This window comes from Zingiber officinale, chromosome 10B, assembly GCF_018446385.1.
Source record: "Zingiber officinale cultivar Zhangliang chromosome 10B, Zo_v1.1, whole genome shotgun sequence".
Classification (NCBI taxonomy): Eukaryota; Viridiplantae; Streptophyta; class Magnoliopsida; order Zingiberales; family Zingiberaceae; genus Zingiber; species Zingiber officinale.
The window spans coordinates 92,150,599-92,174,686 of NC_056005.1; the positions used below are offsets into that span (position 1 = coordinate 92,150,599).

Genomic DNA, 24,088 nt, shown 5'->3' on the forward strand with positions numbered 1-24,088 from the left:
GGTGCATTCGTCATTTTTTTGGTACATAGTGTAATTTTGTGAGTTAAAAAGGCTACATGCGTCATTTTTTTTGGTATATAATGTAATTTTGTGAATGCAAAAGGGGTACATGCGTCATTTTTTTTTCCATCCGCTGCTTTCCGTCCGATTTTGAGGTGATCAATTTTGGCTTCAAAATTATCCGCTGATGGATTGCGTTACTTTTCCTTCGGAAAATTTTAATGAAGTAAACGACGGAAACTTTTCCACCGTGGAAACTTTTTCTTAATTTTGCTTTCCACTCTCCCAAGTAAACAGAGCCTAAGGTGTAGGTGTAGTGATGTGTTAAAAGATATTTCTCTCGTCCAAGTACTTCCGTCAATTCATCTCTAGGTCAATACGATAATTAGGTGTAGTCGACATTTAAGGGAGTGAGAGAGAGAGAGTCATGGTGCCATCTAGGACGGCAAGCGAATCGAGCTAGTTTGAAAAATATTTGATTCGTATTCAAATTTATCGAATTCGAGCCAAATTCAAAAATGTTCGAACTTTTTTTCGAGTCAAACTCGAACCCAAATTATATTATTCGATAGTTCACGAGCCGCTCGCGAGCTTTAATATTTTATTAATATAAGTTAAATATATATTAAATAAATAAATTTCGAGTATCTATTTTCGAACAATAATTCAAATAGTTCGTGAATATGTTCGAATCTTTCGAACCGAACTCAAACTCGAGCCCTAATTCGAATCAAACTTGAACATAAAAATTTTAAATTTTTTAAACTTCAAATCGAGTTCGAACTTAAATATATCTATTTTGAACCAAATTTAAATCTTAAATTTTTCAACATATTTCATTCGATTCGATTTATTTACAACCTATATCAGCCAGGCCATTGGTATGGTAGAATTTAAGGAGCGGTAACGTAGTTACTGTGTTTTATATATTAATTTTCACACTTTTAAAATTTTCTAAATTTATTTTCTAAATACGACTAAAAATATATTTTATCATTTTTGAGTTGTATTATTTCACATCTAATCGTCTAAAATGTCAACATATGGAAGCCGACGATTCATTAATTGCATGTCGAAAAACAAAAAATACTGACTATTATGGGTCCCACTTTTTCTTTTCCACACGTCTCCGATTTCATTCCCATTTTTTCTCTCCAACGAGCCTCTAATTTCATTGAAGTCAGTCTGATCATGGGACGGTGATTTTTAAAAGTTAAAATTTTGAGCTTGATTCTAATCCTAAAAGTTAAAATTTTGAGCCTGATTCTAATGCTAAATTGAGAATTCGGTGTCTGTTTAAGGGATAAACAAATTTTGCATGATAATTATTTTTATTAATTTAAAATTTTGAATCTGTCCCTAATAATTACAAATCGACCACAATTAATTTAATAATTACAAATCGACCACGATTAATTTACACTGATGATGCATACCAACGATTACCTATTTTAATAAATATGAAAGTTGCCCTTGATAATAGTATAACCGTTCAAATAGTTAATTATATATGTAAGGGTTAAATCTTAGCTAGGTATATGTAAAGATTTTTTTTTAATGGGATGATAATTCTAAAATTATTAGCTATTTGAATGTCTTTATATTATGTACTTTTCAATTTATGCTAATAGACCGGATTGATAATTGGTTCAAAAAATATTTTGAATGTTGAGAAAATAATAAATTATTATTTTTTAAAATCATATACTCATTAAAAAAATATACGAGCGAAAATAGTTAGGTTTCAAACTAAATAAAACTCAAAACGACAACTCGTTCTGTCGTTCAACTCCAATGAAAAACTCTGGATTGACTTATTGCGTGTAGTTTACTTTCAGACAATTCCCATGAATGATGGCAACACCTCAAAAGATCGAATACATTTGCGTCCAGTACCCCCGTCAACGTGTTACAGGATTAACATTATGAAAATAAATCGTGAGCGGTTATTAACTTTTAAAATAATGATTAATGATACGGTACATGATCGTGAGGTCAAATAACTGATGTGGTTAGAAGTCAAACTCGTGAGACGGTCAAAAGTCAAACTTACGTGGCGGCCAGAAGTCAGGCTTACGTGGGGGTCAAAAGTCTGGCCTACATGGAGGTTAAGAGTCCGACCTATGTGGAGTTCAAATGGCAGGTTACAAGATGATCCTGGCCGAGTACAAGTGGTAATCCGAGGTTAGACCTACACGTAGAGTAGGAACTCGGAAGCAAGGATACAGGTCAGGACTTATAGCCTTGCGGCATAGGACACATGGACAAAAGCGTACAGGTAGGGATGTGCCAACCAAGAATACAGGTCAGGACTTATAGCCTTACGGCACAGGACACATGGACAAAAGCGTACAGGTCGAGATGTGTCAACCAAGGATACAGGTTAGGACTTATAACCTGGCGGCAAAGGACGCATGGACAAAAGCGTAGAGGTCGGGATGTGCCAACCAAGGATACAGGTCAGATTTATAGTCTTGCGGCACAGGACACATGGACAAAAGCGTATAGGTCGGAATGTACCAACCAAGGATACATGTCAGCACTTATAGTCTTGCGGCATAGAACACATGAACCAAAGCGTACAGGTCGGGACAGACGGAATCAGGATAAGACGTACATGTTGGGATAGACGGAATTAGGCTAAAGCGTACATGTCGGGATAGACGGAACCGGACTAAGATGTACAGGTCGGGACAGACGGAATTAGGTTAAGGCGTACAGATCGGGCCAGACGGACTCTGACGGAAGCATACAGGTCGGGATGCAGGATAAACGGAACCAAACTAAGGCATACATGTCACGATACAAGGTAAGGCAGGTTAGGAGTTCACAAGACAGGACACGCAGGACAGGACTGGATGTACAGATCTGGATTTGTGAAGCGGCAAGCGCAGGTTAGGAAATATAGGTCTACACCTTACAGATCGAGGCCAGCAAGCATAGGGACCCAATCCAGAGTTAACAGGTCGGGGCAAGCATACACTACACGACAAGCAAATCAGGGAATCGTAACCACTTATCAGGGAATAATCATTGTCTGTCAGAGAATATTATAACGGTCGGGTGCTCACTGCCCGCTGATTCCTTCCTAAACCTATAGTAGGACGCCACGTGCCATTCATCGTTTGACAAAGTCTGACATCCGACATTCCCTGACACTCATCAAACTCCAGAAACGTCCACAGCAGTATAAAAAGGGAAGCTTCGTCTTTACGCAGGTACGCTTACTCATCTTTTCGCACTCATATTTTACTTTTCGTTCTTTCTATGTGCTTTTGGGGAAGAAATACCTGACTTCGTCGGAGGATCTGATCCGGGGACTTTTTTCTTAGTTTCTGGTCTCTAATGACCTGGTGTTGATACAGTCTGACCTGGCTGTTGTTTTGATATTGACACTGATTTAAGTTTGTATCAGATATTAATTAAACTCAGACTGATTATTGATCAAGGTTGATCATGTGGAGAGGAAAAGTCCAAGTACGGATACTTGGCACGCAAGTCGGAGAGGGCTCGGTAGCTCGTTCTCTGGACCGGACGAAGTCGGGAAGGGCTCGGCAACTCGTTCTCCGGACTAGGTCAGAGAGGGCTCGGTAGCTCGTTCTCTGGACCGGACGAAGTCGGAGAGGGCTCGGCAGCTCGTTCTTCGGACTAGGTCAGAGAGGGCTTGGTAGCTCGTTCTCTGGACCAGGAAGACGTTAGGGTTTAGGGCTGGAAGGCTCTAAAACTAACACAGGGACATTGGATCGGTCAACAGACCGATCCAGTGATACTCTGGTTGTCTGGATCGGTCGACAGACCGATCCAGTGATACCTTAGGTATCTGATCGGTCGGTGGACCGATCAGTAATCACACAGAAACTTTCTGTGGGTTATTTGATCGGTCTGTGGACCGATCAGTATCCACACAGAAGCGTTCTGTGGGTTATCTGATCGGTCTGTGGACCGATCAGTAACCACACAGAATATTTCTGTGGGTTATCTGATCGGTCTGGTGACCGATCAGTAACAAGCGACGAAGAATCAGAATCATAGGGGGATCGGTCTGTGGACCGATCCACCCATAGGCTGATCGGTCCACAGACCGATCAGAGTCTTCCCAGACCGATCAGGATGAGTCCTGATCGGTCCAGAGATCTATGGATCGGTTTGATGACCGATCCATAACAATGTCGTTTGTCTTCTGCTATTTCTCTGTGATTTTTGATTCACTGATCAAATCTTCTGCTGTGAGATTGTTGAGTTACAGGTTGCAGGTGTCGTGCCATTGGTTAATTTCAAATGAAGCTCCATCAGAATAATAAGAACAAGTGCCCTTTATGCTGTATTTCACTGCAAGTGGTGCAATTCGAGCTTCAACGTTCACTGGCCACGATCAGTTGGACTCTTGCTCATTGGTTCGAGCTCAGAGACACCAGTGAAGACCATGGATGGTATTGGTGTGAGTTCAGAGAACCAGATGAGAAGGAAGAGTGATTGGTGACGCCTGAGTTGGTTGCAGTGATTCGACACAAGCGACAGTGATTCGGGACAGTGAAAAAGCAGAATAAGAAGAAGGAAGAAGAGAGGTTTGCTAAGGTTCTGAAAAAACTCTCTCTGTCGATCAAGCAAGAGGTTGTGTGTTGTTGAGCTCTTGGCTGAAGACTTCCTTCTGTCGTTGCGTGCGTTTTGCTTCGTGGTTGTAAGTTTCATTTGTTCAATCCTTTAGCCACTGAACTCTGTAAGTCATTGTGCTTTATTTTCAAATCTATTTTGTGACTTTTGTGGAGAGGTTACTCCACCGAGAAGGAGGAATACTTAGTCGGAATTTGTCCGGGGTGTGATCTACCAAAAGATCAAGGGATCGTCCACCTTACGGACACGCCGAGGAGTAGGGGCAAGTTATCCCCGAACCTCGTACATCGTTTTGTTAGTGGTGATTGTTTTCCTTCTTTGCATCAGTTTTTTGTTTGTTTATTTCCGCTGTGCTAACAAAGTTTTGTGAGAAAATTGATTGAGTTTTAGAGGAGGCTATTCACACACCCCCTCTCTAGCCATCCGAAGGTCCTAACAAGTGGTATCAGAGCGAGACGCTCTTCATCCGGACTAACACCCTAAAGAGAAAGAAGATGGCTATGAAGGAAGGTTTTAGTACCAATCGCCCACCCTACTTCGATGGAGCAGACTTCCAATATTGGAAGAGCCGTATGGAGTATTATCTCAAGACCGACATCTCCATGTGGTTCTCGGTCAAGGAAGGTTTCACACCTCCGAAGGATGAAGAAGGTAAGGAACTAGAATCGTCGAGGTGGTCCGCCGAGCAAACTCGCAAAGGACAAGCCGATGCCAAGGCGGTGGTCACACTACAATGTGGAATAGCCAAAGATCAACTTGTCAAGGTAGGTCCATTTGTGAGTGCAAAGGATTTGTGGAACAAGCTCATCGAGCTCCAAGAAGGAACTCGAGACTCTCGGATCGCCAAGAGAGACTTGTTCCTAAACCAACTACAAATCTCACCATGAAGGAGAGCGAAACGGTAAGTGAACTACACGGAAGGTTCAAAGAGATCATCAATGGTCTTCACTCCGTAGATGAACGCGTAGAAAATCGCGATCTTGTAAGGTACGCTCTCAAAGCCTTTCCGAGGAATGCCTTGTGGTCATCTATGGTAGATGCCTACAAGGTCTCCAAGGACCTTTCAATTGTTAAGTTAGATGAATTCTTTTGTGAAATGGAACTTCATGAATTTGCTAACAAGGGTCAAAAGGAGAAAGGTATTTCTTTAGTTGCAGGAGAAAAGAGCAAGGATGGAAGAAGGAGAAAGAAATTCCTACATCCTCATCCTCCTCCGAGTTCGATGATGAAGGTGGATCATCATCAAGCGAAATGGCCAACTTCGTGAGAAGAATCATGAGAAGGAGCCGGAGATTCAAAGGGAAAGGTAAGTCTATTGATCAAAATATTGATAAGACTAACGTTACGTGTTATGAGTGTAGCAAGAAAGGACACTATCGGAGCGAGTATCCAAAACTCAATAAGAAGGAGGAAAGGGCCAAGAAGAAGAAAGCTCTCAAAGCTTCTTGGGATGAATCCTCCTCAAGCTCATCGGAAGAGAAGGAGAAAAGCACTCGTCAATTAGCACTCATGGCAAGGGAGGAATCGGACTCCGGAAGTGATACATCAGCCGCGGCTTCATCATCTTCGGATGATGAAGAGGTAACTTCTCCGCATTTAGAAAAATGCTACAGGACTATTGCTCATTTATCTACTTTGCTTAAGAAATCAAAAACTGAAATTAAATCATTAAAAGATGAAGTAGAATACTTGAAGACTCTTAGGGAAGATGAGGTTGATGACCTTTATCAAGAGCTTCTTGAGGATGAAAACAAAGCCTTAAAGAGTGAAGTTGAGAAACTCAAGAAAATGCTTGAGAAATTCTCAACTAGCTATAAGACCTTAGATATGATTCTAAATGCCCAAAGGGCGGTCTACAGCAAGGCTGGATTAGGATATCAACCTAAGGAGTCTAGTTTCATTTCCTTAGTGTCTAGAACCCAATTTCATAGATCACATGCTTCTAGGGTTCATGAGACTAGGAAGGGTGTGACTAAGGCATGGGTTCCTAGGTCTTCATTGTAGATGCATTAGGTCCTAAGATTTGGGTACCTAAAACATCTATCTTTCGTGTCTTGTAGGCTTTTGTCAAGGGGGAGCATCTATCAACTTGGTTTGTTGATAGTGGATGCTCCAAGCACATGACCGGGGACAAGTTACTCTTTACTACCCTTCAAAATAAAAATAGAGGTAATGTGTCCTTTGGTAATAATGGTAGTCTTAAGGTTATAGGAGTTGGAGATATTCAAATATCCGAATGTCTTCAAATAAAAAATGTCCTTCTAGTCAAGGGGATGACTTTTAATCTCCTAAGTGTCAGCCAATTATGTGATACGGGTTACACAATTGAGTTTCATTCAAGTCAATGTCTGGTCAAGCACATTGACACACTTGACACGGTACTAGTAGGCACAAGGGTAGACAACATTTATCAAGTATCTTTTAAAAGTGCTACTAATGTCTCTGCTAAGTGTCTCATGTCAAAAGAAGAAGAATCATGGCTGTGGCATAGAAGGTTGGCCCACGTAAACATGAAGAACATTCGAAAGCTGGCCAACAAAGGATTAGTGCAAGATTTACCAAGCATCAAGTATCAAAAGATAAAATTATATGATGCATGTCAAAAGGGTAAGCAAACAAAAGCGGCTCATAAAGGTAAAAGCGCTGTAAGTACATCTATTGCTTTAGATCTATTGCATATGGATTTGTTTGATTGCAGTAATGTTATTTCATTAAATGGAAGTAGATACTGCTTAGTGATCATTGATGATTTTACTAGATATACATGGACCTTTTTTTTGAAAAATAAGGATCAAACCATAGAGGTTTTTGTTTCTTTTTGTAGAAGAACTGAAAATGAAAAATCAACAATAATTAAAACAATTAGAAGTGATCATGGTGGAGAATTTCAAAACCATAGATTTTTAGAATTTTGTCAAGAAAAAGGATATAGGCATGAGTTCTCTACTCCAAGGACCCCACAGCAAAATGGGGTTGTGGAGAGAAAGAACCGAGTCTTGCAAGAGGCTGCACGAAGCATGCTCAATGAGTACTCACTACCGAGCTACCTATGGGCTGAAGCTGTAAATACAGCTTGCTATGTGCAAAATCGAGTCTTGATACATAGGTTTTTACGAAAGACTCCCCATGAACTTTGGTTTGGGAAACCCCCTACAATTAAACATCTTAGGGTGTTTGGTTGTAAGGTGTTTATCTTGAATACCAAGGATCATCTTGGAAAGTTCACGGCTAAGGCTGATAAAGGGATACTGGTCGGGTACTCTCTCATCAGTAAAGCCTATCGAGTTTACAACAATAGGACTAAATTGATTGAAGAATCCTCGGATGTAGCATTTGAAGAAATCCCTAAATCAAATGATCAATCGAGGGATGTAGGAGAAACTCAATTTGAATTTAGAAGTCTAAGTTTGAATGATCAAAACATAGAAAGAGTCGAAGTTGACTCCGATGATGATGAGCAAAGGCAACAAAGGGCTCAGGCTGATCTCTTACCTGATATTGAGTCCTTGCCTGTGCCTAGTGAGACCACTCATGAGCAAAGGCAACAAAATGGGGTTGTGGAGAGAAAGAACCGAGTCTTGCAAGAGGCTGCACGAAGCATGCTCAATGAGTACTCATTACCGAGCTACTTATGGGCTGAAGCGGTAAATACCGCTTGCTATGTGCAAAACCGAGTCTTGATACATAGGTTTTTAGGAAAGACTCCCCATAAACTTTGGTTTGGGAAACCCCCTACAATTAAACATCTTAGGGTGTTTGGTTGTAAGGTGTTTATCTTGAACACCAAGGATCATCTTGGAAAGTTCACGGCTAAGGCTGACGAAGGGATACTAGTCGGGTACTCTCTCACCAGCAAAGCCTATCGAGTCTACAACAATAGGACTAAATTGATTGAAAAGTCCTCGGATGTAACATTTGAAGAAATCCCTAAATCAAATGATCAATCAAGGGATGTAGGAGAAATTCAATTTGAACTTAGAAATCTAAGTTTAAATGATCAAAACATAGAGAGAGTCGAAGTTGACTCCGATGACGATGAGCAAAGGCAAGAGAGAGCTCAGTCTGATCCTTTACCTGATACTGAGCCCTTGCCTGTTTCTAGTGAGATCACTCATGAGGCACCGTCAACACCAAGGCAATCTAGGATAGCCTCTAGTCATCCCCAAGACCAGATTGTGGGAGACATTCAACAAGGGGTTAGGACTAGGTCAATCTTTAGAAATGAGTTTAATGAGGTCGCCTTGATCTCAGAAATCGAACCAAAATTAGTTGATGAGGCATTGCATGATCCTGATTGGATCATAGCTATGCAAGATGAGTTAGGTCAATTTGAAAGGAGCCAAGTGTGAGACTTAGTTCCTAGACCTAAGAAGACCATCATTATTGGAACCAAATGGGTCTTCAAAAATAAGTTAAACCAAAAGGGAGAAGTCATAAGAAACAAGGCAAGACTTGTAGCCAAGGGCTATAGTCAAGTCGAAGGCCTCGATTATGATGAGACTTATGCTCCCGTGGCCCGATTAGAGTCCATTCGTTTAATGCTAGCTTTTGCTGCACATAGAGATTTCAAGCTCTATCAAATGGACGTTAAATCGGCCTTCTTAAATGGTTTCATTAAAGAAGAGGTCTATGTTGAACAACCACCGGGGTTTGTGAATACTGAAGCTCCAAACCACGTGTACAAGCTTAAGAAAGCTCTTTATGGGCTTAAACAAGCACCTCGAGCTTGGTACGAAAGGTTGTCAACTTACTTACTAGAAAAGGGTTTTGTAAGAGGTCAAGAAGACCCAACACTATTTCTGCGTAGAGATGGTGAAAACATATTTGTAGCCCAGGTGTATGTCGATGACATAATTTGTGGCTCAAATAACAAGGGCTATTTGAATGAATTTATCACTCACATGGAAAGTGAGTTTGAGATGAGTCTGGTGGGAGAATTGACATTCTTCCTTGGACTTGAAATCAAACAAACTCGAGATGGTATTTATGTCCATCAGACAAAATACACTCAAGAGATGCTCAAGAAATTCAAAATGAGTGATTCTAAGGAAGTATCCACTCCAATGGCGACGAACACTCGTCTTGACAATGATGACAATGGAAAACCAGTTGATCTAACACAATATAGAAGCCTGATTGGTAGTCTTCTATATCTCACAGCTAGTCGACCAGACATACTTTTTGCTGTGGGCATGTGCGCTAGATATCAAATCTGTGCCAAGGAATCTCATTTAATTGCAGTTAAGAGAATTCTGAGATACCTTAAGGGCACAATTAGAGTACGTCTATGGTACCCTCGTACGGAGTCTTTTGACTTGATAGGTTATACCGACTCCGATTATGCTGGGTGCAAATTGGATCAGAAAAGCACTAGTGGGGGTTGCCAATTTTTATGATCATCATTGGTTAGTTGGTCGAGTCGGAAGCAACATTGTGTTGCTCTCTCCACGACCGAGGCTGAATACATTGCCATGGGAGAGAGTGCATCACAATTGTTGTGGATGATCCACACTCTAGAAGATTATGGACTTTCATATAAGGGAGTGCAAGTGTTGTGTGACAACATCAGCACAATAAACCTATTGAAAAATCCAGTCCATCATTCAAGGACCAAACACATTGAAGTGCGTCATCACTTCATTAGAGATCACGTAGCTAGGGGAGACATTGCACTCACATATATTGAGTCAAAGTCAAACCTAGCCGATATTTTCACCAAACCTCTTCCGGAAAATGAATTTAGTCATTTGAGAAGAGAATTGGGAATGTGTTTGGCTCAATAGGTCATTAGGACCCCATCATGGTCAATAAGGACAATGAAAACAACAAGAGAAATAGGGAAATTAATTTGGACAACTTGGGGACATCTCACACAAACTATAAGGTTTAACAAATTGTTTTTGTTTGCTAGAAATGGGGTGAGATGCTAGGATTAGCCGAATTATTCAAAATGTATCATGCATCCCTTGAATAATTAGGTTGAAGAGACATAAATTGAGTATGGGGAAGACCATTACATAATTCATATGTATTTGGTTCCTAGATCTTACTCATATATTCCAACCAAGGAAACTTGGTTGGGCCTTTACCTAGATATTATGTAACTTTGGTAGATGGACTGTTTGACACTTCTGAATGATACTTTTCATGATTTTGATTGAAACTAGGACAAGTCCTTGAAAGAATGATAGCAAGTTGGTTATATTTTGACAAACTTGAAACTGAACATAACAAAGGTCGAAAATTTCAGTTTTTAGGCCTTAAGTTGTCTGTTTTCTAAATGTCTGCAACTTTAGGGCTATAAACAAGTTCAGACCATAATTTTTAGGTAATAGTTATTCTTGTAGATCCTCCAGGTTCTAGGTTCTGAACTTGAAAGTTTTCCTAGAGAAACTTCCATGAATTATCGAACATCTCTACGAATTTCAGTTACTGAAATTACTGGAGAGATTTCAGTATCAGGCACTGATCGGACTACGGACCGATCTCTCCACCCTTCTGTGTGTAATCTGATCGGTCCGGAGACCGATCAGGTCAGCCTGGCACGCAGAGCCCGCTACTGATTATTGTCTGATCGGTCTCCAGACCGATCAAGAAGTTCCCTGATCGGTCCAGGGACCGATCAGCGACTACTGATCGTCACCTGATCAGTCTACAGACCGATCAGGTTGTTCCCAGATCGGTCTAGAGACCGATCAGGAGGTTCCTGATACCTCCTGATCGGACAGCCGTCCGATCATTTCATCATCAGTACACCCATCAGTAAGCCCTTAAATCTTCCCGATCCTTTCTTTTCCCGTTTCACGCGGAAGCCCTAGCCGACTCTTCCCTACTCCTCACTTCTTCTCCTCTCTTTGCACGTCGGAACCCTAGCCAAAGCTCTAGCCATTCGAAGCTCTAGCCATCCCAGCAGCCACACGATACTTCAATGGCACCAAGGTAACTCCTTACTTCTCTAGAACTTGACATTTCGGTTTTATTTCTCATCATATATGTGTGTTTTCTTTTGTTTCGGGGGTTGGTGGCTCCGATGCTCACTTACTTAACCCATTATATCACATTGTTACACCTTAGGAAGAAACCAGTGGGTGAGGGGACCTCTAAGTCACCTGAGAAGTCTAAGTCTAAGGCTCCCTCTCGACCTCAACCATCTGTCTCCGGGAGATTTCCAAACCACCAGTTTGAGGAAGCTTTTAGACAAAGAACCTTTAAATTACTCCCTTGTAGGTCTGTGGATCGAAAATTCATGGACGAATTTTGTCCAACTGTGTCAGAAATCATTGCCTACTACAAACTTGATACACTTGTCTATTTAGAACGAGATATCAACTATGACTTAGTATCGGAGTTTTATAACAATCTTCATCAAACTAATGATGTAAGTTATAAAACAAAAGTTGCTAAGCGGACTCTTGATTTCAGTTTCTCAGCTTTCTTTGACTATCTAGCTTGTCAGAGGTGTTCCGGAAATGTCTTTTCGATATATCCTGACCTACCAGACCCCCTACCCTCACCTTTTGATGTCACACCTGACTCCGTCTATGAGTATTTCTTCAGACAACCTAGATCGGGTGGGCTAGATGAATTAGATGTTGATTTTCCTACTTTTGCAGCCTTGAGATTATCTCCTCAAGATTACATTCTTTTTAAAATTGTCACGAACTGCCTTCTGCCTATCACATCTAAACCATTGTCTGAGATCCGACCATATCATTGCCTGATGCTTTATGGATTGCATCGGCGTCTCAACTTTGACATCATGTCCAGCATCTACTCTTCGATCATCTCCTATAGCGAGCCAAACAGCTTCACAGTTTATATGCCTTATGGGCATATAATTACAGATTGGCTCGAGACCCTTCAGGTTGATGTCTCCAAGGGTAGAATAGTCAAGATGGTCAGGCAGGACTGCAGACTTGGGAAACGGGCATTTTCCAAGTCTGGCATCATAGGACAGGATGGGGACGTTCGGTGGAAGGATGGGAGAGCATTAGGTGAGTTACCACGGGGACCTCCACGATAGGTTGCTGCTGCTGCTGCTCCTCCTGCTGACGATGGAGAGGCAGATCCTGATCTGTGCTGGCAGATCGTCGTGCTGGAGAGTTGCTTTGATCGGCACGATGAGCTGCTGGTTGCTGAGCTCCACGGGCTGCGTGTCCGGATTGACCAGCGCTATGATGATTTACGCAGTCAGCAGTTGGCAACACATCAAGCGATCATGGGATGGATGGCCAGATACCCACCTCCGCAGGATTTCCTGGGCTATCCATCCTCGAGCAGCGGCATGCCACCTCAGGGACCCACTCCTCCCATTGATAATGCTGATGCTCCTCATGATGAGGAGGCCGACTGATACACATTGTTCTTTGATGTCATTTTGACCGTCTATGTTTTGGATGTTGTTTGTTGGATATTTATGTCTGACCTGGATACTTGTTGATTACATCTATCTATGCTGTTCATTTTCTTGTTCTTTTTTATGTTTCACTTCCTATTGGCTATTAATTTGCTGTTCATATGCCATGTCTTGTATGCCTCTTATCTCTTTATTACTGTCTTATAATACACTTAGAGGGCACTTTCGGTGGATTAAGAAAAAGACAGTATGGGTTAAGGGGGAGTCCGTTAACGTCTTCTTACCTAATTTGCACTTTTTCGGTGTTTGACAAAGGGGGAGAAGATAACTAAGTTTAGAGATAAATGGAAGTTTGGCTTGAGGGGGAGGACCTTGATTCCCCTATCCTTACATGATGTTGTATCTGTCTTAGGGGGAGGATCTTGATTCCCCTAAAATTAGGGAAATATGAACATTTCTGATCTAAACTTAAATCGGGTTGTCAAATAACAAAAAGGGGGAGATTGTTGATACAGTCTGACCTGGCTGTTGTTTTGATGTTGACACTGATTTAAGTTTGTATCAGATATTAATTAAACTCAGACTGATTATTGATCAAGGTTGATCATGTGGAGAGGAAAAGTCCAAGTACGGATACTTGGCACGCAAGTCGGAGAGGGCTCGGTAGCTCGTTCTCTGGACTAGGTCAGAGAGGGCTCGGTAGCTCGTTCTCTAGACCGGACGAAGTCGGGAAGGGCTCGACAACTCGTTCTCCGGACTAGGTCAGAGAGGGCTCGGTAGCTCGTTCTCTGGACCGGACGAAGTCGGAGAGGGCTCGACAGCTCGTTCTCCGGACTAGGTCAGAGAGGGCTTGGTAGCTCGTTCTCTGGACCAGGAAGACGTTAGGGTTTAGGGCTGGAAGGCTCTAAAACTAACACAGGGACATTGGATCGGTCAACAGACCGATCCAGTGATACTCTGGTTGTCTGGATCGGTCGACAAACCGATCCAGTGATACCTTAGGTATCTGATCGGTCGGTGGACCGATCAGTAATCATACAGAAACTTTCTGTGGGTTATCTGATCGGTCTGTGGACCGATCAGTAACCACACAGAATATTTCTGTGGGTTATCTGATCGGTCTGGTGACCGATCAGTAACAAGCGACGAAGAATCAGAATCATAGGGGGATCGGTCTGTGGACTGATCCACCCATAGGCTGATCGGTCCACAGACCGATCAGAGTCTTCCCAGACCGATCAGGATGAGTCCTGATCGGTCTAGAGATCTATGGATCGGTCTGATGACCGATCCACAACAATGTCGTTTGTCTTCTGCTATTTCTCTACGATTTCTCATTCACTGATCAAATTTTCTGCTGTGAGATTGTTGAGTTACAGGTTGCAGGTGTCATGTCATTGGTTAATTTCAAATGAAGCTCCATCAGAATAATAAGAACAAGTGCCCTTTATACTGTATTTCACTGCAAGTGGTGCAATTCGAGCTTCAACGTTCACTGGCCACGATCAGTTGGACTCTTGCTCATTGGTTCGAGCTCAGAGACACCAGTGAAGACCATGGATGGTATTGGTGTGAGTTCAGAGAACCAGATGAGAAGGAAGAGTGATTGGCGACGCCTGAGTTGGTTGCAGTGATTCGACACAAGCGACAGTGATTCGGGACAGTGAGAAAGCAGAATAAGAAGAAGGAAGAAGAGAAGTTTGCTAAGGTTCTGAAAAAACTCTCTCTGTCGATCAAGCAAGAGGCTGTGTGTTGTTGAGCTCTTGGCTGAAGACTTCCTTCTGTCTTTGCGTGCGTTTTGCTTCGTGGCTGTAAGTTTCATTTGTCCAATCCTTTAGCCACTGAACTCTGTAAGTCATTGTGCTTTATTTTCAAATCTATTCTGTGACTTTTGTAGAGAGGTTACTCCACTGAGAAGGAGGAATACTTAGCCGGAATTTGTCCGGGGTGTGATCTACCGAAAGATCAAGGGATCGTCCACCTTACGGACACGCCGAGGAGTAGGGGCAAGTTATCCCCGAACCTCGTACATCGTTTTGTTAGTGGTGATTGTTTTCCTTCTTTGCATCAGTTTTCTATTTGTTTATTTCTGCTGTGCTAACAAAGTTTTGTGAGAAAATTGATTGAGTTTTAGAGGAGGCTATTCACACCCCCCCCTCTCTAGCCATCCGAAGGTCTTAACACTGGGTGCTTGTCTGAGTGCGTGCAGAACCCTTGCCTGATCGTCCTCGTCACCACCCCTCGTCATCCGCCCGTGGGAGCTTTTCCCTGAGGTGCCAGGTCTACCAGACGTCTTAGTAACTTTTCGTCAACCTCGAGGACAGTGTAGTCCGTCTCTGTCCGACTCAACTTCCGGACGAGATCAATTAATATATAAGGAAGTTAGGTATTTATCTTAATTTTACAGAGATTCGAATCCCAAATTTTATGATGACAATATTTCATGTGTCAATAGATAATCCCGAATGGACATACAATTCCCATGAACCCCTGGAGCGCATGATTGAGAGGGATAAAGAAGCATCGCGGAAATTGCACCGCTTGGACTTGGCAGCGACGTGGTAGATAGTGCGGACAGTCAGATCTGTCAAAAATCGAGAGATCTGGAAAAATCAAACATGGAATCGGTCTGGCAGTGTCTGTGTTATAATCTATTGAACGTTGAAGAGGCTTACTCCTGCATCAACCACCTCGCCCAATTTCACATTATTCATGGCTTCAGCATTTGTTCTCTTTCAGTTCCCTTGTGCCCTTCTGCTGCTGCTGCTGCTGTTTCTTTGTCCTTGCTATGCTCAACGGCACAGCAACATAAGCTTGGGCTCCTCCCTTACTCCTCTCGGGCCGAACACTTCTTGGCTATCCCCCTCCGGCGAGTTCGCCTTCGGTTTCTGGCCCCTTCCTTCGGACACCAGCAAGTTCTTGCTCGCTGTCTGGTTTGAGAAGATCGCTGACAGGACAATCGTCTGGTACGTCAACGGTGACGACCCGGTGCAGGACGGCGCCAAGGTGGAGCTGACCTCGGACGGGCGGTTCTTGTTAGAGGACCACTCTGGAAGTGAGGTGTGGAGCGACGACGTCTCCAACGCCTCTCACGCTGCTATGCTCAACACCGGTAACTTCGTGCTTGTCGACGCCGAAGGGCAACCTCGTTGGCAGAGCTTTCAGACGATTCCTGCTGACACCATACTGCCGTCCCAAGTGTTGAGTCTTGGCACACATCTTTCAGCCCGTTTGATGGAAGACGATTACTCCGCTGGAAGGTTCACCCTCCAAGTCCAAACAGGATGAAGCGGGAACTTGCGTTGCAATCAAGCAACTGGATAAAGTCTTTCAGGACACCGACAGCGAATTCACGAACGAAGTGAAAAGCATTGCCCATACCCACCATAAGAATCTGGTGCGATTGCTCGAATTTTGCTGCGAAGGAACTGAACGGCTCCTCGTTTTCGTGTACATGCGCAATGGCTCGTTGATGAGCTTCCTCCTCGAAAACGAGCGACCAGAGTGGAACACGAGGATCCAGATTGCACTCGGAATCGCGAGGGTTCTCCAGTACCTGCACAAGGAGTGCTTCAGTCAAATCATTCACTGCGACATAAAGCCTCAGAACATACTGTTGGACGAGAAGTTCGCTGCGAGGATATCGGATTTCGGATTGGCCAAGCTTCTGAAGACAGGCCAGACGCGGATGAACACGAACATCAGGGGGAACCAAGGGCTACGTCGCGCCGGAGTGGTTTAAGAGCACGGGCGTATCGGCGAAGGTGGACGTGTACAGCTTCGGGGCGGTGCTGTTGGAAATCGTATGTTGCAGGAAGAATGTGGACCTGCAAAATGAGGAAGATTCCGTGCTGGTGTTCTGGGCAAATGACTGCTTCATAGACGGGCGACTGGACATGCTCATCGAGGGTGATGAGCAAGCGATGCGGGACATGAAGAAGGTGGAGAGGTTTGTGAGAGTGTCCCTTTGGTGCATCCAGGAAGATCCATCATTGCGGCCGACAATGCAGAAGGTAGATCCGTTACTTTAGCGACCCCTCTAGTGCCGGCCCCACAGATATGAAGGGAGGTTCATGAAGGTACACAGGCCATAGGCGCATGACGGGATAAACCCCAGGTCGTCAATTCCTGAGAATCAACCCCTGGCCATTACGCCAGAAATACCATGCACCCACTGTCTACACTACACCCTGGGGACAACGGCCAACAATGTAGAAGGTAACACAGATGTTAGATGGTGCCTCGCCGGTCCCTGTGCCACCGGATCCTTCATCGTACATCAGTTCACTTTAGGTGGCCGGACAGTAAAATGGGAATTATTAAATAAGTCGTTTGACCGGATCAAATTAAATTTATATTAGGATAATAATTAATATTTTCTTTATTAATCTTTCAATTGATCAAGTATTTTATTATCTCTATAAATTGTATGCCTCGTGGATAAAGGAGTTTATTTTGTTGTCGTTTTTCTCTATAGTTAGAGCCCTATTTTCATTTTTCTTCCAGATTCTGCCCCTCCTCTTTTTTCTCTTCACTTGATATCTCTTATTTCGCCACACACGGAAAAAATAAAAGAAATAATTTGATCAAGGAAAAAATCTTAAGAAAAAATTAAGAATAGACACATAAAATAATGTAGTCCATGAAAAATGAAATGATGGGAATATATGTATCTACTCTTAAATTTTTCCTTGAATTTTTTCCTTGACTATAACACAACTCAAAAAATAAAAAAATTTCTCCTTCTCCCTTCTCAGCTGCCAACGCCAACCAAAAGAAGATTTGCTGTTGCTGCCTCTTCTCTCTGGTCCAATCATTGCTCCGGCCAAATGAGGTACTTCCGGCTAGCACTGTCTAAAGCCCGAACACTGCTATTCAGTTTTTGTCGCCCTACCCACTAGATATCGGCCGGCTTCTCTGTTCCGCCCACAATAAAAGTAATACTTCCTCAATTCAATCATCCTTTTCTATTTTATTTTATTTTATTTTATTTTAACAGATAAGTTATCGTCTTTCACTTGTTTTCTGATTTATTCCTTTTCTCTTACGTAAAATCCACTGCCAAGCTCATTTTTTCTATTCTAATTATTTCTTAAAAAAAAAAAAATCCTGTTTGTACTTTTTTTGTTGTAGTCTTGCTTGACATTGCTTTTTTCTTGTTGGTTCATAGCAATAATTCTTTCATCTCTATATATAATGTCAGAATTTTTATTATTATTGAATTTCGTTCGGAAGCTGAGTCAGATGAAGGTGGACCTTGATGTACTAGAAGTTGACGAAAAGTCGCTGCGGCATCCGATCTACCTGGCACCCTTTCGAAAGGGTTCACACGGGCGGATGACGAAGGATGATGACCAGGAAGATGACGCTAGGGCTCTGCGCACACTCAGATGAGCCCACGAGTCATTAGAGATCAGAAACCAGGGAAAAAGTCCCCGGATCAGGCCCTCCGACGCTCAAGTCGGGTACTTTTTTCCCAGAAAACACAGAGAAAGGACGAAAAATAAAGACGAGTAAGAAATGACGAGTGAGCGTACCTGCATAAGGGACAAAGTATCCCTTTTATACTGCAACGAATGTTTCTGGGACCTGGCGGGTGTCAAGAAATGTCGGTTGTCAGGCTTTGTGCAGCGGTGAAAGACACGCGGCGCCTCCTTATAGGTCGGCGGCAGAACCAAAGGAGTAATTAGTCCCGACTGATAGCATATTCCCTGACACACTGATTATTCTCTGATAGGCAGTTACGATTCCCTGGCTTGTTTATCCTGTAGTATCTGGACGCTAGGTCTATACTCCGCGGTCTGTATTCCGACCTGCTTCTGTCTGCTGTTATCCATGTCTTGTACGTTTCGACCTATACGCCAGGTCTGTATCCCGACATGCCTCCCTCCGCTGTTATCCGTGACTTGTACGTTCCTGTTGGTTGCTACTCGGAAAACCTAGAGGTTCCACTGTACAAAAATTTTGTACAAAGGTCTGAACCTTTTCCTAGCTACCATGTGTTCTTTTAAATTAAATTTTGGATCGCCTGCGGAACTTAACACGTTTGATCCAAAACTTAATATATTTGTTCTTTTAGGTTTTGACTTGGATCTCCTGCGGAACTTAACACGTTCGACCCAAGTCTCCTTAAGTTATTAATTCCATTAAATATTAATTTCCATAAAAGGTTCCCAGTACTGACGTGGCGAGGTACATGACCTTCTTGGATATGGGAGCAACCACCACCGACTAGACAAAACCTTTAATAGAAAGCTAATATTTAATTTCCTAAAATAACTTTAGGTTAACCAAAGAGAACAATCAAATCACAAGGAAAAGAAAGAAAACAAAAGAACACAACATCGAAAAACATATTCGAAATACTAGAATGTAAGCCTCTTGTATTTGGTATTATTTCCATAAATAACTAGCATGATGCGGAAATAAAAATTACTAGTTATACCTTGTAGAAAAACCTCTTGATCTTCTACCGTATTCCTCTTCTAACCTCGGACGTTGTGTGGGCAACGATCTTCCGAGACGAGAAACCACTAATCACCTTCTTCTCCTCCTAGCTAGGTTCGGCCAACAAAGAGGAGGCTTCACCAAGGAAGAAAATCAAAATACTAACCAAGCTCCAAAAGATGCTAGCTTTCTCTCCTTCTTCTTCTTCTTCTCCGAGTAGTATCCGGCCACCACAAGAGCTCCAATGGAAGAGTAGGGTTCGGCCACCACAAGAGGAAGAGAGGGAGAGGTTGGCCGGCCACACCAAGGAACAAAAGAGGGAGAGAAATAATAGATGTTATGTCTCATGAAGGCACCCCTACCCCTTCTTTTATATTCCTTGGCTTAGGCAAATTATGAAATTTATTTACAATAAAATTTCCTTAATTTCCTTGACATGATTTATTTGAGAAAAATAAAATAAAATTTCCCAAATAAACTCTAATGGCCGGCCACATCAAGAGGAAGCAAATTGGACAAGTTTCAATCAACAATTAAAACTTTCCTTATTTGTTTCCGGAAATTTTAAAAATAAAATTTCTCTTTAAAAATCTCTTCATGGTTAATAAAAGGAAATTTCTATAATTTTAATTTTATTAACATGTGAATAATTTTAAAGAGAAAAATAAAACATCTCTCCAATCTACAAATAAGGAAAGAGATCTAATCTCTTTCTTTAATCTTTTGTAGATCTTTTACAAGAGAGATATTTTAATTTTAATTCTCTTTAAATTATATCTTCCACATAATAATAAAATTTAAAATTAAATTTCTTTTTTAATTTAATTTGGCCGGCCCTACTAGCTTGGGTTCAAGCTAGGGCCGGCCACCCAATTTTATACCTAGGCCGGCCCTAGCTTGTTCCCAAGCTAGCTTGGCCGGCCCCTATTGGGTGGGTATATAAGGTGGGTATAGGTGGGTATAGAACTCTATAAATAAGAGGCTACGATAGGGACCGAGAGGAGAAATTGGTTTTGGTCTCCCGATAAAATTAAGCATCCCGTGTTCGCCCCGAACACACAATTTAATTTTATCAATGATAATTCATTCCACTAGAGAACTATCATTGAACTACCGCACCAATCCCAAATTATATTTTTGGGCTCCTTATTATTATGAGTGTGTTAGTCTCCATGTGTTTAAGATATCGAATGTCCATTAATTAAGTGAGTTACTGACAACTCATTTAATTAATATCTAAGTCCAAGAGTAGTACCACTCAACCTTATCGTCATGTCGGACTAAGTCCACCTGCAGGGTTTAACATGACAATCCTTATGAGCTCCTCTTGAGGACATTATCAACCTAGTATCTCTAGGACACAGTTTCCTTCTATAATCAACAACACACACTATAAGTGATATCATTTCCCAATTTATCGGGCTTGTTGATTTATCGAACTAAATCTCACCCATTGATAAATTAAAGAAATTAATATCAAATATATGTGCTTGTTATTATATTAGGATTAAGAGCACACACTTCCATAATAACCGAGGTCTTTGTTTCTTTATAAAGTCAGTATAAAAGAAACGACCTCAAATGGTCCTACTCAATACACTCTGAGTGTACTAGTGTAATTATACAGTCAAGATAAACTGATACCTAATTACACTACGACCTTCCAATGGTTTGTTCCTTTCCATTTTTAGTCGTGAGCTACTGTTTATAATTTATAAGGTACTGATAATATCATCTTCTGTATGTGACACCACATACTATATTATCTACAATATAAATTAATTGAACAACTACAACTAAATGTAGAAAATTTGACCAAATGTGATTCTTTATTCATAATGAATGTTTACAAAGCTTAGGCTTTCAGTATACACTCCAACAATCTCCCACTTATACTAATGACTAAGCTGCCATATCTTCTACCATACATCTGATTCCCATTCCCTCCACATGCCGATCGAAAGCTTTCGCCGGAAGGGCCTTAGTGAAAGGATCTGCTAGGTGCTGATTTAATCTTGGCGATGACAACTTCTCCTCGCTTCACGATATCTCGTATCAGGTACTTGCGCCTATATGTTTACTTGCCTTATGAGCTCGTGGTTCCTTCGAGTTTGCAATTCACAGCTATTATCACAATAAATTGTGATGATTTTGGGCAAACCAGAATCACATCTAAGTCCATTAGAAAGTTCCCGAGCCATACGCTTCTTTAGCCGCCTCGAGGTGCTACATACTCGCCTTCCATGGTTGAGTCGAAACGCATTCGCTTAACACCTCCATGAAATGGCTCCACCTCCTAAAGTAAACACATAGCCCGATGTAGACTTCATCGTTATCCCTATCTCGATTGGAAATCAATCTGTAACCCACAGTGAGCAAATCGTCTGCTTGGTAAACTAGCATATAATCTCTAGTCCTTCTCGTGTACTTCAATATATGCTTTACCGCAATCCAATGTCCTTGTCCAGGTTACTCGATCTGCTGACCATGCCCACGCAAAAACAAATATCGGTCTCGTATATAGCATTGCATACATTAGACTTCCTACACCAAGCATAAGGAACTGCTTTCATGTCCTCTATCTCTTTCGACGCTTTGGAGACATCTCTTTAGATAGAGCTACCCATGTCTAAAAGGTAAGAAACCTTTCTTGGAATCCTGCATGCTAAAACGACAAGGATTGTATCTATATATGAAGCTTGGGACGGACACAACATTTTTTCTTACGATCCCTTATAACTTTGATCCCAAGAATGTGTGCACAATCTCCTAAGTCCTTCATATCAAATTGTTTGGATAACCATACCCTTACGTCGATAATACCTTGACATTGTTGCCAATTAACAAAATATCATCTACGATAGTACAAGAAATACCACCACGTTTCCGTTACACTTCTTATATACACAAGACTCATCCGGACTTTGAATAAATCCATATGACCGGATTACTTCATTAAACCGGATGTGCCAAGACCTTGAAGCTTGCTTCAGTCCATAAATGGACCGATTGAGCTTGCACACTAGATGCTCTTTGCCTTTTTCAATGAACCCTTCTGGTTGCTTCATATGGATGTTCTCTTCAAGACTTCCATTAAGGAAAGTCGTCTTGACATCCATTTGCCAAATCTCATAATCCATATGAGCAGAATGGATAAGAGTATCCGGATAGACTTAAGCATGGCTACCGGTGAAAAGGTTTCCTCATAATCGATTCCCTCTTTTCGAGTGTACCCTTTGCAACAAGCCTAGCTTTGAAGGTTTCTACCTTCGCGTCCCTCTTTTCCTTTGTAGATCCACTTACATCCAACGCTTTTACACCATCGGTGGTTCTATAAGCTCCTGCACCTTATTAGAGTACATAGACTCTATTTGAATTCATCGCCTTTTGCCAAGATGATCTAGATCTTGGAGTGCTTCATCATATGTCCGGGATCATGTTCATGGATCAAATCCGAAGACTCTCCCAAAAACATGAATCTTTCAGGTTGCCTCACAACTCTCCCACTACGACGAGGCACTGTCTGTGGTTGTGTATCATGTGTTACACGTGTTGCAGTCTCTTGTGGTACTTCATCTTGTACTGTTGGTACTAAAGTAGACGTGTTCTCTCTTAGTTCTTCTAAAACAACTTTACTACTGGGCTTATGATCCATTATATAGTCTTCTTCTAAAAACTGGGCATTGGTGCTAACAATGACCTTCTGGTCTTTAGGACTATAAAATAAACCACCTTTCGTTCCTTTGGGATATCCTACAAACACGCGAACTTCTGTACGAGATTCTAACTTATCAGCATCTGGTTTCAGCACATATGCTGGACTACCCCAAATCCGAATATGTCTTAGACTGGGTTTTCGCCCATTCCACAATTCTATGGGAGTAGAAGAAACTGATTTAGAAGGTACTAAGTTCAGAACGTATACTGCTGTTTCCAGAGCATATCCCCAAAACGAATTTGGTAATTCTGAATAACTCATCATCGATCTAACCATCTCCATAAGAGTCCTATTCCTTCGTTCTGCTACACCATTCTGTTGGGGTGTTCCAGGTGCAGACAATTGGGATTGAATCTCAGCCTCTGATAAGTAATTCCTAAACTCTCCTAAGAGGTATTCGCCACTACGATCAGATCGTAGTGTCTTGATACTTTTACCTAATCGTTTCTCCAAGTAGACGTCTCCCACTGCAACAGCTGCCACCTTAGTAGCATTGCCCATGTAGACGGTAATCTCCCCTTCAGATAGTCGTCGGGTTTCCTGGAACCCCTGCAAGGAATTGCAGACATGATCAGTGGCTCCCGTATCTACACACCAGGTGCTGGTAGATAACACCGCTAAACATGTTTCAACAACCAGAGCATGAGATATACCTTTGTTTTGGTTTCTACGAGGACAGTCCGCCTTCCAATGTCCTGCCTGCTTGCAGATGAAGCACTTGCCCTTTGGCTTCTTCACTCCACTTTTCCCGTACACTGAGATTTATTCACTTTCTTTCGAGCTAGCTTGTTTCTTCTTCTTCTTCTTTCCTTTGGTTTAGAAGTAGAACCATTTTCAAAGAAAGTGAATTTGAGAATTGTGACGAAATAAACCTTCTGCTGCTTGATTTTCAGTAGTTCCCCTAATGAATAAATCCTTTTATTCATATTATAGTTCAAGCGGAATGCTCAAAACTT

At 41.9% G+C, this 24,088-nt stretch overlaps 1 pseudogene; it reads left to right on the forward strand.

The window, feature by feature from the left end:
• Nucleotides 1–15,679: 15,679 nt before the first annotated feature.
• On the forward strand, nucleotides 15,680–17,260 carry LOC122029274 (annotated as a pseudogene).
• Nucleotides 17,261–24,088: the final 6,828 nt, after the last annotated feature.